Source organism: Nilaparvata lugens, chromosome 6, assembly GCF_014356525.2.
Source record: "Nilaparvata lugens isolate BPH chromosome 6, ASM1435652v1, whole genome shotgun sequence".
NCBI classification, from domain to species: Eukaryota; Metazoa; Arthropoda; class Insecta; order Hemiptera; family Delphacidae; genus Nilaparvata; species Nilaparvata lugens.
The window spans coordinates 38,658,581-38,679,045 of NC_052509.1; the positions used below are offsets into that span (position 1 = coordinate 38,658,581).

The window sequence follows — 20,465 nt, forward strand, 5'->3', positions numbered from 1 at the left end:
ACCAAATATTGCAAGTGGCATCGGTGTTATATACAATATTATTAAAAATGTAAATATTGTTATTGGGCCAGGTCTTATGTTGAGGTTACCAATTCATTGATTTATTATGTCAGTTAAAATACTATAGGAAAGAGAGAAAATCAGGCTTCTGATCAGGTGATTAAGATCTGTTTTTTTCCTGTTAGTCTTCCTTATCTGACTTGACTGTAGCTGGCTCTGATTTTCTGGCATTACTCTGGAAAGCAATGCATTAAGTAAAGAATGGATTTTGTACGGCATTTCATGGGCTTTCCCAAGAAAACAACTTTCGGAAAAATCAATAATACTGACCAAACTACGTGTTGAGTACTTTAGTTGTTTAGAAATTACACTTCATTTTTAAGAGTGTCATTGAGCGAGAGGAGTATTGATCGACTCGTTTCCAGTCTTTAATTTGGTGGCAGAGAGGAAAAAGGGACTCTCACTAGAAAACGAGCTGAAAATTGTCCAGTAGGGTGACCCAGAGTTGAAATGATGAGAAATCAGATGTGGGAGAGGTGTAGGAGGAGGAGGATGGACGATGTGCAAAAGAGAGAGACTTTATAAAGGAGAGACCAGATTGCAACCAATGGCAACGGACTTGGCCCAGCTGATGTTTGGGCATTTCTCGAATGAGCGCCAAGTGTCGGCAGACTGTGCACAGACACTCCAAGTACCGCACCTACCGTGAGATTCGTCCATTTTCGTCCTATTTGGACAAAGTTGATGATGTTTTCATGAATACTGGATGAAGCACGATTAGAGCACCTTAATCAACGCGATGACCTTAATATTTATCATCATCAGGTGTTCTAGAATCTCTTATAGTAATCAGTAAAACGTTATTCTGATTAAACCATGGTATCTCTACTGTAACTATTCTGTAGACTGCTGAAATTTCGCATGTCAATAGTCTTTCTCCTCTTGCATGTGACCAAGGTAATTATAGGAGGAGTCAGCGCCGTTTTTGGGATTTTTTATTCCAATATTTTCATAATAGGGTTGGAATGATCTGGAATAAAACTTGAAATGAGTAGCTATGAAAGCTACATTGTTTTTGAGAATGAAGCATCATAATATTTAAAAAAAAAAACATGAAAACATATTTCAATCAGTGCTAAAGAACGATTTGCATACTACGATTAATAATTGTGAAAAATATAAAATATTTCCTCACTGACTTTGCTTTTGAATCGCATGGGATTTATTGTGAACAAGTAATGTTGACTGTTGACAATGAATCCCATGCGGATCGAAAGCATCTTTTAGCCAGTGAGTAAATATTTTTCCAATTATTAATATAGTCTGCAATTTATCGTTCCAGTGTCAAAACTTGATGAAACATTTTATAGCAGTTCGTAAATAGATAATTAAATTTAAAACTGCTGAAGAATACTAAAATTGGTTCTATATATATATATATATATATGGTTCTACAAACTTACTACATAAATAATTAATAAACAATAGCTGTTTTCGTATTATTTATTGTTTTAAAGCTGGTACAAATTTCTGTCGAAAGTCTGTGACTGTTGCGTGTTACGAGGGTGTTACGGGCTTGACGCGATGCGTACAAGGACGCCAAATCTAACAGCCGGGCGAAATCGATATGTGTAACTGGGTCACAACTTCCCCTTTCCCCCTTTTTTTTGGTAGTGAGTGGGGGAAGGGTTGTTTTGAAAAGTCCGGATGTGAAGAGGGGTTGTTGGGAGTCGACTCAGTTCACAGGACTACCGCAAGCTACCCCTCAGCAACCCCTCAGATGCCGTGAGTCGTGGAAATGTTGCTTTCCTCCGAATGGTATAGTACGATACCTTTCCACAGTTGGTTACAGTTGCAGCCGCTAGGTGGCTCCAGCTCAACGATTTCGACCCAATGTTGTGGAGTGTTGATAAATAATAATGAGACGAGTCAAACACTGTACAATGAGTCTCTTTAACTAGAGACCCTCTGGGTTGGAGAACTTGCTCATGAACTATTGTATTGATTTTGAAATCTGCTACTTTTAATTATACAGAGTTGATGAAAATTATGGAATTTTTTACAAGGATAATTTGACAGTAGGTTACATTGGAGGTCCTATTCAAAATAAAAAACTGCTCTTTTGTTGCTTCAAAATTTTTGACTGTCATCTTGGATCTACCCACCATATGAATCTAACTTCATTCTGTTAAATGAGAAGGTGGTCATGTGGTGCATGATTCCGATACAGAATTCTAAGAGAAAATGAATGGCGAAAACCAAACATCGATATTCCAAAGATGTTCACATTTAACGATACTGAAGTCATTCATTGAATAAAGTAGTCAATTTCCAATTATACTTTTAAACGAAAATGTTACTGTAATGTTTCGCTTTGAAAGCCAACGGGTGCAGACATTGTTTTGTAAGGAAAACATACAATGACAAATAAAAATTTCGTTTTCAATTCTACTGTTTTCCGGAAAACGAAGTTCTTATTGAAAATGATTCATCAAAATACAGAACTCCACAATCATTCACCTACAAGAACCGATAATGGTGGCTACAGTGAGATTTACTTCAATCTGTGAACATAATTCATGAATAGCATCAATGCTCCCCTTACAACCAATTTGAACAGCTTGAAGTGAATGTAATTAGAGGGTTTTCATCTGTTGAAGCCTTTTCCTATTGTGGTACTTTCCTTTTATATATAAATCAGTTTCGCTTCTTGAATACAACTTGTTGGTTATTGTTATGTGCTACCAGTGTTTGTTGATAGCATCTTCCCACTTTTCAGTTCTGATTGGAGCGAGAGAACAATGAAAATTCGTGTGTGAGAGAGACTAACACCAATCTTGTGTTAATAAACTTATAATAGGAGGAAATGCAAATGGCGGCGTTGCCGGGCGGTGGGAGGGGGAATTTGAATGTTTTAGTGTCAGTCATCCAAGGATGTGGAAATCCTCTCGATTTTTTAATAGCTCTGCGTCGAGGAGGGAAAATCTGAGAGCGAGTGAGAGGGAACAATGTTTAGTGTGGGAAGTAGGCACGCTTGGTTGAGCAGAACCGCTGCCGCGGTGGCTGTAATGAGGCCACGGCTAAGCCTATGGACGGTCACTCAATTGTTTTAGACTTTTCCACTTGGTCAGGAAAATTCTGAATACGTCTGTCGGAACGAAAATTTTTCTGATTATAAACTTTCAAAAGTTTTCCTCCATCTTGTTATGTTCTTATTTTAATATTTGAAAAATGTATGTATTATTATTATTTGAGAATGTATCTAATAGTTTTTTAGGATGTATTAGTTTTTTTTAGTTGTTTTTTTTTGAATCGGTAATGGAAAGGAAGGAGGATGATGATGATGAGATATGACAGATGAGGGTACATACAGCTTTAGGTGGGACCATCAAGGTACGATTCACTATTGGCGAACACGTATTGAGACAAGCAGAAAATTAACATTTTTAATGATGATGAAGGAAATTTAATATTTTGAAATATAATTTATGAAATATTATGTGTTTGATTTAATTACATCATAGTTGACTACATGCTTACTTCAAAATTATCTCAATCATTCTTTTAGTTGAGGATATTTTTGGCCAATCATTGTATTCTTTCCTACATGAAAAAGGTTAAATTTATATTTATAAAATTCCCATAGTAAGATCTTATCTATGATCTTTATGATGCTTCCGATCTTTTTTGTCACTGTTCAGCGATTAAGCAAACATATTATGTTAAAAACCGAGCAAATTTCATTTGTCAGTTCAATAAGTGGGCGTAGGATGTTTTATAGTCTCACTGTATTGGATTTAGAATATCATCCTAAAATTTATTACGTTTCATTACTAGAACAGACGTTGTACTTCAATGCCAATGTCTTGGAAGAGTTCTGAGTCCAACTTTACTGTTTTGATAGGATGAAATGAGCGCAAAGTTGCATCTTGAAACTCGGATGCATTTAGTTTATTGGTTTGGACAAGAGAACTTTGTCAACTAGGTTATTCATAGTTGAGTCATATTTTTGCTACTCGTGACGTATGTGCTTGAATTATGTCTGTAACTTTTGAAAATTTATTAGAATGTTTATTGCCGAAGTTCATCCTAGTTTTACTGGATTATGTAACATCTTAAATCTGGGTAGATGAAAAGCCCTAATAGAAATAGTAATAGGTCTAAAAATAAAGTAATTGGCTAATATCGCCAAGCAGATAATAATCAAGATAAGATAGCATCAGCTTGTTCTGGCTAAATGGTACAAGAACTTAAAAAGGATTTGAAGAAAGTTTACTACTCATAAATATATTATTTATAAAATATTTGAAGATTGAGGTTAGATAGATGTATTCACAGATCGGTGACCTAGAGATCGATCAAACCGAAGAACGTAGAATCTGACCAAAAACCCTTGGCAGAGCTTTATTGCAATCAGACGGTGTGCAATGTGAGAAAACACCCGTCCACGTGGCTAATTATTAGTTAGCACGGAATTAATATTAATATATATAATATTAACTAGCATGCAAAGAGCATAAATAAAAAACCAAATAAAAATAATTTAATGTATTCAGGAAATAAGAGTTACCAGGCGCATGAATACCTAATAAAATTTGCATGCACCAATAGTAAAACGGCAGTTAATAGGCGGCAACTGTAGGCCGATTCAAAAATATTTATATATATTTATATAATTGTAGTAGATTTCGTGTAAAAATTTGTGTAATCTATGTTATCAATATGGCTCGAATGCAAAGAAATTATTAATCATATAATCTAAGCAATATTTTGGCATTCTTTGTAAGATCTATTTGAATTTAATGGCGGAGGATTGAGATATTTAAATTTTATGCTAATTTGAAAGCCGGAAAGAGAATCTGTAAAACTTGAGAAGGAAGAACCAGCACTCGCCAGCCAGATGCCACCATAAGAGGACCCCAAATATTTTAGAGCGAAGTACCTTATTAATAATTTTGTAAAAATTAAAGTTAAAGTAAATTATTAAATTTCTTAAAAGACTTCGTGATGCTATTGTGAAGCAGAAGTCATTTTTCATTTTTATTAAATTTATAAACCCCTGGAGGAGACGATTCCGGCTACCATATTCCCGGACCACATGGAGTTGGATCGACATCGGCGGCTTACAAGAAGATTTTCGACACGTGAGTGATTTAAATTTGAATTTAGTGATGGGCGCCCTAGTGCTTCGAAATAATCTGATGATCAAAGCTAGCTCGCCGAAAGGGTTATTATAAATGGAGAAATTAATAAGATTAATACTTGCGCAAGTAAAAATTAGTATTAAAGGTATCTAATTGAAAGAAAAATATATAGATCAATATTTTAGAAATTTCTGTTTAATCAAAGAAGTACGAAATCTAGGCTATCAAACGTATGCATACAATATTTAATTTTTTGCAATACAATTTGCGATAATTTATCATAGTTCTAATTCACTAGATGAATGGCTCTACCTATTCCGTCAGGTGCCGAATCTTGCACCCTGAGATAAAAATATATATTCGATACAAATAAATCTACTAAATACTAGAGATTTTAATATATAGATATATTTGGATTATTAGTGGCTAATTTATCAAGCTGATCTTAGAGCACATATTTATGATTGAATTATCCAAGCCGACAAGTATTAGCAAGTACATGTCACAGCTACATGCCAAAGATTGCATATGATTTCAAGATAAAGGCACATGGTAATGTTTCGTGCCATAAAACTAGAATATAAAGTTAGCCTGTGATATTTTTATTGATTTCAAATATTGTTCTATTTTTATATTATATTTTTTATCGCTCTATATATATTTTTTGCCTCGACTGATCTTTGCATTATTTGTACAATATATGTGTAAAATTTTCATGGTGTGCAATTTATTTTATATTCCTCATCTCTCTAGTATAAGTATCATTTATATATATATATATTTATTATTATTGAATTACAAGAGTTATTGGAGAAGCCCATATCTAGGCCTATCAAGATTTTTAAGACTGAATACTATTAGAAAAACCACGCCCTAATTATATTAAATCTCATGCTTTACCGACTGATGCCAAGCAGGAGGCTAATCGTTATTTTATATAAAGAATAACGTGACATAAATACATGTCGTGCCAACGTGGGACTGATGATGAGAGCCAAGCTCATTGAATAATTACTTGAAATTAGGTCAATAACCATAGTGAAAATTATAGATAACTTATACGAGTTGTGAGGAAAACTGGCGAAGGAATATTTGTATTACTTTTTGGGGAAACAAGAGCTTTAAATAGAGAGAATTATATGTTTTAAAGAAAATTTTATATTATTAGTACTGTGAAAAATTACATGTTTATAGAGAGAGATTATATTTTATAAGCCTAAACTGCTATTACTTTCTAGTCAAAAATATATTAGGTGTTTAAGCCGGTTGGAAAATAAGTCGCAGCCTGTAAACTAGCCAAAAATAAATCAACAAAACATTGAGGGCGCTAGAGCATTGTAAAAAACTTAAGTATAAATACCTGGTTGTAAGAGTATCCAAACACTTTACACATCACTGTTCACTGTAAGTCCCGGTTGTGTCTCTTTTTTAAGCATTTTCGCTTATCATTTTTATCACTGTTTAATTAGCATTTATCACATTTGACATAATGAATCACACTCCCGCAAACTCTGAAGTTTCATATATGTACGGCGGTTGCACAGATCCCACTTTGTCGACTCCGAGCACATCAAACCCCACCACGGTAGATGCCAATACGCCACGAGAAAGGGAACCAGGAAGCGTCGGGTCGATAATTTTCGATCCACCAGGTCTGCAACCTCTATCCTCCACTCGAATCGACGCCGCTGACACACCATTGAATCAACGGATAGTAGAGATCAATTTTGAAGGGGGCGAGGAGCAGTCTGCAGAACCCGCATCGCCGGAGGCCGAGTCACACCTGGGCAAACAGAGTATGTTTTCAACCACAGAACTAGATCCGCTTCAAAAGGTAATAATGGAACAAACGAGTAGCACTTTCAACATTATGTTACAAAAAACAATGGATAGTATGATGCAGGAAATTAAAAAGGAGATTGCTACAGTAAAAGAGGAAAATAAACAGACAGTGGAACAGGGCATGAAAGAGACCACAGGCGCTATAAAATCAGTAGAACAACGGTTGGATAATATTGAAACTAAAGTAGAGAGTCATAGGGAAGAGTTAAAAGCAATGATAACCCTACAAAAAGAAAGTCAGGATAAAGTTACGGCAGGATTATCGGAAAGGTTAGATACGGTTACATGTGAACTCAATGAAAGGATAGACAACTTAAATACACAAATCACTACACCTATTCAGGATATAACAAATAACATTAAGGCCGATTGCCACCAAGAAATCCACAAACAAATTACCGTTGCCAATCAAAACTTAACAACTACAGTTGACAAAAATATTAACAATATTAAAGAAATACAAAACAAACAGATTAATATGTCCACAAAAATGAACCAACTGCAAGGTAGCATCAATCAAAACACTGAAACCTGTAAAGCTTTAAATGGAACTCTACTAATTCAGAAATCCACTCTGACTCAACTAAATCAAGAAATAAACGCAAATAAAATTACACATGATAGTCAATGGCAGATAACACAGGAAAAAATAATAGCATTGGAAAATCATATTCAACAACAACCTCAAGGAATTCAAACAGACAACCTCAACGTACATAGTATATTACAAGGACTAGGAAAATTTGATAACACTGATCGCCATTTGCAACCTCAACCATTCATTGATCAGATAAAATTAGTACAAACTCTTGCACCTACCTCTTGGAATTTTTGGCGTCTCCGTTTGACTAATTTATTGATTGGCGAACCCCTGATGTTTTTTCGGAGTAGAGCCCATGAGTTTACATCATTGGATGAGTTTGTCGCTGTCTTCCTGGAACAGTATTGGAGCAGAAGTAAACAGTTGGACGTGCTAGCGGACATCATATCATGCGATTTCAACCCTAACTTAGACGGTGCATGTACCACTTTCGTCACTGCCCTACAGTTTAAAAATTCTCAATTGAGCGAGCCCATTAATGAATCGGCATTAGCAAGTATTATTTTGAAGAAGCTACCGTATCAAGTTAGAATGGCACTCGCCACACAACCCATTACTGATTGTAAGCAGCTGATTAATCATTTATATGGCATACAGTCTGCAATGGCAATATCAACCCACCGCTCAGACCAGAGATACGCATCAAATCAGCATAATTCAAAATTTAATCCGCATAACAGCCAAAATTATGAACCGGTATCATATGATCGCTACCGATCTGCTCCCCAATTTGAACGCCGCTATGAGCACAGGCAAAATGGTAATTGGAATAATGAAAAATTTCAAAATCGTACAACCAACCACTATGCCCAGCAGAGCAATCGTAGGAATCACTATGATGGCCGTGATCGATTAAACTCACATAATAATAATACACAAAACAGTTACAACAGAAATTATAAACCACCACCTCAACAAGTAAGTACAAACTATACACTAACACATGCAATAGGTTTGAATCAACAAAAAACCCGGAACCCAACACCCAACGACCCGCCACCAGATATACAGAAAACTACAACTAATAAACCAGGATTATATGATACCCCCAATATCCAACCACAAAAAACCGCCGCCAAACATGCAATTAAAGCCAGCCGCAAACATCAACCTATTCTAAGTATATTGTTCCCCAACGAAGAGCAGCCCGCCCCCGAAGAATCATTACCGGCCACAACCCTACAACAAGAACCGATACACTATAATAATGCTGAAATCCCACCACTGCCAAAAATAACCAGTTGCCAGGAGGAGACCGCCACCATGCACCCGCGCACAGAATCCATGCACCCGCACCAATGGACACCACCGAAGCAGACAGAGGACGACACCAGGGAGGACAGCATACAGGATAGAAAGAGGAACATGCATCGCAAGGCCCGGAGGCGGAAGAAGCGACGAAGGAGGAACCGCGCGCGCCGATGGAAGCCGCATGCACGGTTCAAACGCCCGAAGAAGACACCGGACCGAGACCAGGATGGAGGACAGGAGCGGACCGACGGCGTGCATCCGCGGCACATTCGTTTTAAGAGAGATATTCAGCTATGTGACCGGAAAAATGGATCAAAGAAATGGGATGAAAACAGAGCTACTAAAAGGTTTATTACGGATTCATGCATGGGCAACAACAAAGTGGACTACTTATTGAGACTGATGAAGGAAAAACGGTGTCTAGGAAGAGTGAAAGAATTAAAAAATAATATTAAGAAAGTGGAAGTACCTGGTTATATGATGAGAGATTATATTGTTAAAAAGTTGATAAATGTTTGGATATTGTGTGTAATGATAGTTATGGCTGTGATATGGATAAAATACTGTGTTGTGGATAAGATGAAAAATATTGTATTGTTATTATTAAATGAATCTATGATTGATAATTGGAAATTTAATATTATAAAAATGTTTATTGTTGCAAGCTTAATGAGTTATAATGAGCCGAGATCAAGAATATTAAATGAACATAAGAGGAAAGATGAATTAAAATTACATGATGATTGGAATAAGAATGGATTGAAAGGAACTACCATTAATGAATTAAGAAATTGTTTGAAAAAGTACACAAGGTATAAGGGCTTTATATTCATGAAGATAAATTAATAATAGGACAGCCTTCAACAATCAACAAATGGATAGCAGATAACCCAACCAGCCTACAGTGTAGCTACAAGCAGAAAGCCTAAAGATACGGGCAAACCACAACAATTCTACATGAAATATCATCGAATTTGAAATAAATATGATAAGAAGTCAAAGGAAAACAACACTATCAAGCCAATTACTAACCTTCCTTATAAATTTAAAATTGGTATAGGACCTCGTGGCAACAATCCAATGTTTTAACTCCTTCCAGCCGTTAGAAGCCTGTAATAAAGAAAAGAACAATTTTTAAATATGTAATTAAATTATATACATCAGATAAAAAAGGACACAAGCGGGGATAATAAAATTAAAATTTGTTAATTACCTTTTTAAGAGAAAAAATCGAGCAGTTAGGTTAGTTATGAAAGTCGATAGCAAATTCTGATGTAACATGAAACACTATGAATTGTAGAACAGCGAACAGCTGACCAAAGCCGCCCAAATCAAATGAATGTAATATCTGTTGAACATATGTTTATAAAAAGAATTACTGTACCCAAAGAGTTATTTATTATTGTTATTTATTATATTTATTAATGTCGATATTTATTTATATGTTTTTATATTTATTACTTTTAATTATGCCACGTTTGTTACCTGAAAAGATTTAAAGTGAATACCAATTACCAAAACCAAAGAGCCATTAGCAAAAGAAAGTATTGTACCTGATGTATAGAAAATTATTTATATTAAGACCTAAGAAATACTATAAGATATAAGCCCAGAAGTTTATGAATCGAAATTATTGTCTAAAAGGAATCATTTATGAGAATTATGAAATGTGTGTAGTTAAGTTGGCAGCCCTGCAAGCGGCGAATTCAAAAATTACTGTGTTGTAAATGGTGTCAGGAGGAGTGCGTTTAGAAGTTTATATTTATGATATTTTTATGTGTGTTGAGGAGGAGAATTTGTTATTGTTTTTGATAAAGGTATAAGGAGATGCAGCAAATATGACTGCGAAATGTGATAGAAGTAGGAGAGTATAATTTATAAATAAAGTATAGTGTATATCAGTGTATTTGAAGGGTGGGTTTTCATTAAAAACATTGTGATTCTCAAATATTTTGAATTCAAACCCAGGGGCGTGTGTAACATCTTAAATCTGGGTAGATGAAAAGCCCTAATAGAAATAGTAATAGGTCTAAAAATAAAGTAATTGGCTAATATCGCCAAGCAGATAATAATCAAGATAAGATAGCATCAGCTTGTTCTGGCTAAATGGTACAAGAACTTAAAAAGGATTTGAAGAAAGTTTACTACTCATAAATATATTATTTATAAAATATTTGAAGATTGAGGTTAGATAGATGTATTCACAGATCGGTGACCTAGAGATCGATCAAACCGAAGAACGTAGAATCTGACCAAAAACCCTTGGCAGAGCTTTATTGCAATCAGACGGTGTGCAATGTGAGAAAACACCCGTCCACGTGGCTAATTATTAGTTAGCACGGAATTAATATTAATATATATAATATTAACTAGCATGCAAAGAGCATAAATAAAAAACCAAATAAAAATAATTTAATGTATTCAGGAAATAAGAGTTACCAGGCGCATGAATACCTAATAAAATTTGCATGCACCAATAGTAAAACGGCAGTTAATAGGCGGCAACTGTAGGCCGATTCAAAAATATTTATATATATTTATATAATTGTAGTAGATTTCGTGTAAAAATTTGTGTAATCTATGTTATCAATATGGCTCGAATGCAAAGAAATTATTAATCATATAATCTAAGCAATATTTTGGCATTCTTTGTAAGATCTATTTGAATTTAATGGCGGAGGATTGAGATATTTAAATTTTATGCTAATTTGAAAGCCGGAAAGAGAATCTGTAAAACTTGAGAAGGAAGAACCAGCACTCGCCAGCCAGATGCCACCATAAGAGGACCCCAAATATTTTAGAGCGAAGTACCTTATTAATAATTTTGTAAAAATTAAAGTTAAAGTAAATTATTAAATTTCTTAAAAGACTTCGTGATGCTATTGTGAAGCAGAAGTCATTTTTCATTTTATTAAATTTATAAACCCCTGGAGGAGACGATTCCGGCTACCATATTCCCGGACCACATGGAGTTGGATCGACATCGGCGGCTTACAAGAAGATTTTCGACACGTGAGTGATTTAAATTTGAATTTAGTGATGGGCGCCCTAGTGCTTCGAAATAATCTGATGATCAAAGCTAGCTCGCCGAAAGGGTTATTATAAATGGAGAAATTAATAAGATTAATACTTGCGCAAGTAAAAATTAGTATTAAAGGTATCTAATTGAAAGAAAAATATATAGATCAATATTTTAGAAATTTCTGTTTAATCAAAGAAGTACGAAATCTAGGCTATCAAACGTATGCATACAATATTTAATTTTTTGCAATACAATTTGCGATAAATTACTAATGAATTATCAGAGAAATTATTCAATTTGTTGGGATATTCACTGTCCCAGTTATTTATTACTTTTCAAATACAGTAACGTTTTGATCCTATTTCGTTTTGGATTTGTTTTTATCAATGTTTATTGGTCCAGTGCTTGAATAAGGTTTTGGTATCAGTATCCAAACAAAATAGGAAAATTTTCCATAGGAGAATAGAATTTATAGATCCACTTGTTCACACTTTTATTCTCTTTGAATCTCTTTTTCTCTTTCATTCTCTTTTAATCAGTGCTTGAATAAGGTTTTGGTATCAGTATCCAAACAAAATAGGAAAATTTTCCATAGGAGAATAGAATTTATAGATCCACTTGTTCACACTTTTATTCTCTTTGGTATTATATTTCGCTACATTTGTACCTCAATTCTGCAGATGGAAGGTTGAGTGAATAGAGAGGAGCGACTGTGTCTCAACTCCTCCCTCATTGTTCTTCTATCATTTAATTTCAAGATTGCATTCTCTTTAAAACTATTCTCTTAACAGGTTGAAACTATTGTAATCCCATTAACTTCTGAATCACACACATTATGTCTATAATGTATATAAATTTATAATTTGAAGCTCTCTTTAAGGCTGTTCTCTCTATCGCTCATCTTTTTAATCAGAAAACTATCAATTTTTACTTTGTAATCTATTAATTTTTTTAATGAATAATTTTATTTGCTAAAGTGCACGTCCAGTGCCAACATACCTGTCATCAAATTTTTGGTTGGGATCGATTTAGTATGTTATTTTGAGCACAAAATCACAAAAATTAAACGGCGTTCATTATTGTTTTTAAAATAAACTAAGTTCAAAGTAGCAGAACTTTACATGCATTTAACCTATAAGTAGCAACCATAAGTAGCTAAGGTTAGGAAAAGCTGTAGGTTAGGAAAAGCTTTAGGTTAGGAAAAGCATTAGGTTAGGAAAGCTTAGGTTAGGAAAAGCTTTGGGTTAGGAAAACTCAGATTAGGAATATCATAATTTGATGATTTCAATAATCAAAATGGCTGCTACTCATAGGTTAAATGCATGTAAAATTGTGCTACTTTGAATTTAGTTTATTTAAAAAACAATAGTGAGCGCCGTTTAATTTTTGTGATTTTGTGCTCAAAATATCATACTAAATCGATCCCAACCAAAAATTTGATAATAGGTATGTTGGCACTGGACATGCACTTACACCAAAAAACAAAATACAATAAAAGCTTTACAAAAAATAAATAATTTGATGAAATTAACATTACTTTTGTTAAGTCCGCTTTCTCATGCAGCAAGAATCATTTCATTAAAATCAGAGTAGTTTCGCATTTAATCACAAAACTTGAATTAGATTAAATTAAACCAATTTTGTAATCAATTATATACGATTGATATAATTTGAAATGCTACTACAGAAATTAATCTTAAGCTTTTGTTTATAATTGAAAAAGAGACTAGAATCGATTTAACGTAGTTGATAATGTACTGTTTTCATTTGATTGTGACGGTTTTGTTTACCTTGATTTGTAGTCTCTGCGCATGAGTGATTTCGCTTACAACATTTGTCATTCGGGTATTGGGTCTTATTTTGTTGCTGTTCTCTTATGAGAAATAACTAATAGTACATTGTCCAAAGAAATATAAATTGACAGTCAAGAAATGACAGAAATCGTTTCAATTGCAATTGAGATTTTGTAGTGCACTTTGTAAAATCTTTTAATTGAACGGGCGTTAGCGAAGTTCCCACTTTTGACTTACTGAAGGCCAAAGTCGTTTTCTGTATGTTTTTATGTTCAACAATAACTTTAGAGAGAATTGATCAATCAGCTTCAAAATGTCGAACCTTTTTACACGTCATGTTCGTTGGACAACAAAATTGACTTCTTCGTCCTTTTTCATGATATAAAAATAACATTGAAAGTGCATAAGAAAAACTGTTTTGATTCTATTATTTAGTCAGCTGGAATTAATTGCATGCTCTTTCTCTAATTTTTGTCCCATTCATTAATTTAAACTAGTAGTTCTGTGAACAGTAGACCTCACGCAGTATTTTCATCCACAAGTACTTGATTGAAACTATAGACCTTATGGAAATACAGCAATAGACTGGCTTCTCCACACATCTGTGTAATCAATTGTCAGCTTATTTATGATGAATAATTGATTTTTACTCTAATATTGGCGTATGAAGGAGGCTCCTTTTTCCTTTTATATTATCCTTGAAATGCAACATTTCCAAAAACCTTGTACATACGTCAACGCGCAATTAAAAAAGGAACATACCTGTCAAATTTCATGAAAATCTATTACCGCGTTTCGCCGTAAATGCGCAACATATAAACATATAAACATTTAAACATTAAGAGAAATGCCAAACCGTCGACTTGAATCTTAGACCTCACTTCGCTCGGTCAAAAAGCTGATGCTAGTTGGGAGACAATAAAACAGACTGTCAGACAGACAGGCTTTATTCGCCGACATATAATTTCAGCTGAATAGTACAAAACAATAATTTATAAGTTCGATATTAACTCGCTTCCGTTAACGTCTGTCTTCCTGTCTGTAACATACACGTAATTAATAAATTAATAATACTTGTGTTCCTTGTTCTACTTGTTCTCCTTAGAGATAGTTGCTATGACAAATTTTATTGTTCAAGGTGTTAAATTTGTGAGTAGAATCTATGTTCACTAACTCTTGATTATTCAATGTATAGGTAGACCTACTCATTCATTTCATTTTTGTATAATTTATTAGTATCTTCAAATGTTGAGATCATTTAAACGGTTTGAGATATCGATGTGCGGGTTTCGCCATTAATTATCTTTTTACATTCTGTATCGAAATCATGTATCACATGACCACCTTCCCATTTGAAAAAATGAAGTTGGATTCGAAATGAAGCTAGATCCAAGATGGCGGACAAGAAATTTGAAGTGACAGAAAGTGTTTTTTTTTTTTATTTGGAATAGGATCCCAAGGAACCTACTACTGTAATATGATCATACTTGTAAAAGATTTCAAAGATCAATAAAACAGTTCATGAGCGAGTTCTTTAACCCAGGGGGTCTCTATTAAATGAAATTGGTTAAATTCGGTTTAATTTGTTTTATTGGATTTTTCCAATGGAAAAATGGATTGGAATGAATTATTGTTATCAGTTATCATACTCCAGAATGTTAAAATGAATTGAATATAATTTGTCTCATTCACTCATACGTAAATTACGTCTTATTCATTCATATGTAAAATATCCATAATGAAACATTGATAAGATCACACGATTAAGAAGAGATTTAGCCGGCCGGCTTTGCAATTTTTGGGGAGCACCATGTATTAGCACAATAAAATTTTGCATGCGAAAATTTGTTCTGGACCTCTCTTATGTATCCAAATAATATATTAAGAAATCAAATCTACCATTGCAACCACACCCCCTTTTTCATGTCTATATTGACTAATTTGTGCATCATCAAGAGAGAAACAGATGAACAGGGTAGAGTTTCCATGGGATGGTATGTTCTCTATGTTATGGAAGTCTCTGTAGAAAGTCAAATTATTTATTTATTTATTCGTGGATACAATCACAAATCATATAAATATGATTGGGTAGGAACAACAGGTTTGGCCCAAAACTATTCCATTCCTAAATTTTGATAATGTTACATGTCCAAATTATAGAAGAAGTAAACTGGGAAAAGGAAAACTATATTTTATAAAGTTTTCTTTGAAACTATAGAGGGAAAAAGAGATGGAACCCCCTGGTGATAAGAACGTTGTCGAAGCTTATTCCAAGGCCAAATGCATGCTCCAGTGGTCGTTTCAATAGAAAGTCGTATCCATGATGACATCAAAGAACTGGAGGAAAAGAGAATGAAACAAATAGAATTGGGGGAAACTGGGGGTAATGGTGATAATGGGAGGCAGAGACACGGGTCTGATGATGTACTCGAGCGGAGACGAACTGAGCTGAGCCACCGGAACCTTCTGAGAGTGTGTCAAGGCCTCTCGTGATCGGTGCGATCCGATGAAGATGAGTCAAAGAAAATCAGATAATCGTGAGGAAAAGCGGCCTAACCTCAGCCGCAAGAAAACAATGGATCAAGGAATGAATGAATGAATTGATGAAGCTGGATGAACGTCGTGTCCCCATTCCATATTGTAATCGGTCACTAATCTTTCCTCCACTAAATTTATGAAAAATGTCAGGGGCTTGGATAGGATGTAATCGCTTTCATCTCTAATCTCGATTGGTGTGTTTTGTTATTCATATGAATTTATTTGTGACTTGTGGTTGACCAACTTTCCTTTCAATGCGGGTGTTTTACATTATATTGAATTGGATAATGTGGTTTTGGATGAAGTTGATGTGTGTGGCACTGTTACTTTTGTGTAGTGTGGTCAAGACAGTATGGGGGATCTAGGGAATAATTATTTTTCAACCAATTAAATCTTGGTATAAGTCATATATTACACATATTATAGACAGCATAAAGCTGCAGTCAAAACATTGAATCTCATGATTTTTCTTGAACCTCAAATTGAATTCTGTAATTAGTAATATTTCTTATTCTCTAGAACGTTTCCAAAGTCTTCAAGAACATTTTCTCAATTTGTTATTGACTGCTACTTCCAATATAGTTTAATTCTTTTAACATGGGAATTTGATACATTAATTTATTTAAACTAGGAACCAACAGTTATATTATTTTGTTCCATCACTATATCAAGGTCCTTACAGACTAAAGACCCGCACATACACATAGATTTTTGTTGGTGCTATATTTTGCCGTCCTTATGGATTCTATCTACGGAACTTGACAAATGGCAACCAACAAAAAACGATGTGTGTGTGCAGGGCTTTATGCTTCCACTTTTCGTCAGCTGATGCTATTCTTATTGTACCTCTATCTGTACAGAAACAGTAAGATACAGATACAGCATAGCATCAGCTGATGAAAAGCGAAATGCGCGTGTTCGTGGCACATGAGTCTGTAGCTCTGTACGCACCTTTAGACAAATGAGACCATATTTTAGTAGTTGAAATACAAATGAAAAGATTATAGATACTATACTGAATTGATAATTATTTCATTTCTCATCAGCAAAGAATGTCCTATTAATAATACGTATAACTATGAATATAAATACTAAATTATGAATTGAAATATGATATTCGGTTGTTTAAGGTTTTAGAACAACAATCTTCCCACCTTCTTAAAAAGCATCATTTAACCTCATCAAATCCAAAAATCTTCATCCTAAATTTCTTTGAATTAGATGGGATGATTGCCATTAAAAATCAAACTATTGTAAACATTATCACATCATTTTGTAGAACAAAATATTATTGCTTCATTTTTCTTTTAATTTATTGCATTAATAAGCATCCGGTATACCTACCTCAAGGACCTTTTTTCTAGGCCAAGTAGTTTTTGCTTGTGCAAATTTTCTCAGCTATTTAGGTTATGATGTGTGTGTTACTTATGCGTGCCGGGTGAAAATAATAATTCATATTTCAGCGAATTGAGCAATTACGTTGGATTTCGCGGGATTAATTTCTCAATAATATACAGTATTATTTATAAAGACGCGCATTGCGTGCGCACTTGAAATTTGGCGCCTTAAATCTCCGACAATTGCGAAATAGTGTCGAATGTTGTCGTTTGTGTTCTGATGGGTGGTGGGGGGGGGGGTTGACTATCGAGTCTCACCAGATAGAAGACCTTCGCCGTTCGCCGGCTTATTTTTTCGCCGCTAACCCACATTCAAATGTGCCGACGCTTTATCCTTATTAAACACAGGAATAACTGAATAATAAGTAATTGAATCGAGGGGTACTAACGTTGATGTAATACGTTTTGTATCAGATCAATGATTAATGATCAATTGTGTCTAAAGTTCAATATATGGGGAATTGATATATATTTTTGAAGTATTGAAGCACCATGAATAATTTCAACTTTTGAATTATGAGGTTATATATCGTTGATATAATGGTATTTCAGAACAATGCTCATTATGATAATTAATAATGGTCATTGATACTGTACTAATAATAATTTCCACTGAAAATAATGATTTCATGGAGCAAAAGTGTGGGGGGTGGTGAGCACTGAGCAACAATACCATTGTGGTGGCACTCTTCATCCTGCAGTATTTCGTTGGTACTCTCTTTGGAAGGGTGACCGCTTGAGTCAACTCCTCTGAATATGATGATTCATGAGTCGTAAAATCGCTTCCTGGTGGTTCGGAACCCACCCAAAATTGTAGGTCCATTCATTTCTTATCATCATCCGCCTCATTACCCACGAACAAGCCTAGAGCTCATGTGGGCATCACCATCAGCAAAAAAAATTGTAATTATTATTTAATATACTATTGAAACTCGTAACATAAGACAGTGGTAGTGTAACCAATCAATGCACACCATGAACATGGGTTGTATCCTACAGTAAGTCACTGCTACTGGATTATAAGCTCTTAGCCAACAGCAGCATTTCACCCTGAAAATGCAATCAAATCTTGTAAAAGCAAATCAATTTGTTTCACTTGAATGATGCGTGATGAATGGATGCAGTGCAGGAGCAGCTCATCAAGCACTGTGCAACTAATTGAATGCAATGGCCGAGTCCAGATTACAACTCCAGCCAGGCTTATTTTATTGCATTGCATCAACTACAAGATGATTGAAGAATCTCTAATTTCATTCCATCATGTACATTTTACAAAGCCAACGGAAAGGATCAACTGGCTCAAACCAAAAACTACATGTTATTTGTAAAATTTTTGAACTGACCTTTCTTACTTCGAAACGAGAAAAACAACTAAAGCGAAAAAGAAGAAGAAGAAGGAAGCGATGATGAAGAAGAAGAACTATAAGAACGAGAAAAAGAAAAAAGAAGGAGGAAAAATAACAAGAAAAAGAAGAAGGTAAAAAAACAAGAAGGCAGAGAAGGAGCGATAAGAACAAGAAGAGGTAGAAGAAGAAATAGATTGATTTGATCGAAACCAAAGAATATAGAGAAAATCAGATATCTAACAGAATCAGTGGAGAGCTGATTGAAAGTGAAGGAGAATGAGTGGAAGAAAAACATACACAAGTAGAAACGTCAAAAAAAGTATTTCTGTACCATTACATATTCCATTGTAATTCATTCATCTAAAGGAACACACACACACACACACACACACACACACACACACACACACACACACACACACACACACACACACACAAATACAAATAATAGTCCAGTCAAATGGTCGTTTTTCAGGAAACAGCCCCGAAAGAATTTTTCTCGACGGTTCTATAAGACTTATAGATTTATTTGGGGGCGCTGAATTCGAATCTGAAATTTGCTGAAACGCCAGAGGGCGGCTTCACCCCCAAAACCCCCAAATATTCGGACTTTTTTCAATTTTCCCATTTTATCTCGTGAACCTCAAGTTTCTCAAGAAAAATCATTTTTTCTGTTATTCAAGAGTCTCTAAAATACATGATAATGATAGAAACTTGCGATTGGTCTCAAATGGAAGAAAATTACATGTTCTATAAGCTACGTTGCCTTAAACCAATCTTGCATGACTGTTTATTATCGAAAAACTGTCGAGACTGTGAAAATGAGGAAAATATCGCAAATTTCTTGATTTTTTGAATCGAACGTATCTTACCTCACGATTTTTTACAAAATTTTTTCACCTCACATGAAAGAGAAGATTCTGTTCTTTAATCAAGACCAAGTACCATTTTTTATCATTCCGAGTTACCGAGATACACAGTTTTGAATATAGAAATTGGCCAATTTTCTGTGTATTTAAATAGGGGCTAAAATACACTAAAAGTGGATTTTTTTATTTTCTCATCAAATTTCAATTATGATACATGATTTTGAACCGCCTTGATGAGCTGAGTAGAATGAGCTGTAGTACGAGGAGATATGATCATTCTGTTAAAAGTTATAATTGTTTAAAGTTTTGATCCTTGACGTATCCTTATGACGTACCCCCCACTAGGAAATACTGAAATTAAATGTTTCTAACGGGTGATTCTCATAGAAAAAAGGCCGCGTGAGATGATTTCAGAAAAAGTTTGTACTTTTTTGTTAGGAAGGCCTTGAAAAGGTATTATAATGAAAAATTTGTATTTTGGCTGTAGGACATGATTTTCTATTTTTGGGTATATCCCCCCTCCCACCCCTACTAAATTCGAAAATTTCTAAAGAATCCTGTTCATAATGAATTGTTCTTTCACGTGATGTGTGATTTTTTATCTATACTAGGAAAATATCCATGTTGTATAGGGTAGAAGTGGTAGGTTTGCATAATTTTGA

At 34.5% G+C, this 20,465-nt stretch overlaps 1 protein-coding gene across 1 annotated transcript in view; it reads left to right on the forward strand.

Moving 5' to 3' along the window:
- Positions 1 to 20,465, forward strand: part of LOC111049553 (nuclear hormone receptor FTZ-F1-like) — a 242,115-nt gene that overhangs the window by 34,591 nt on the left and 187,059 nt on the right. The gene's annotated exons all lie outside the window — the stretch shown is intronic.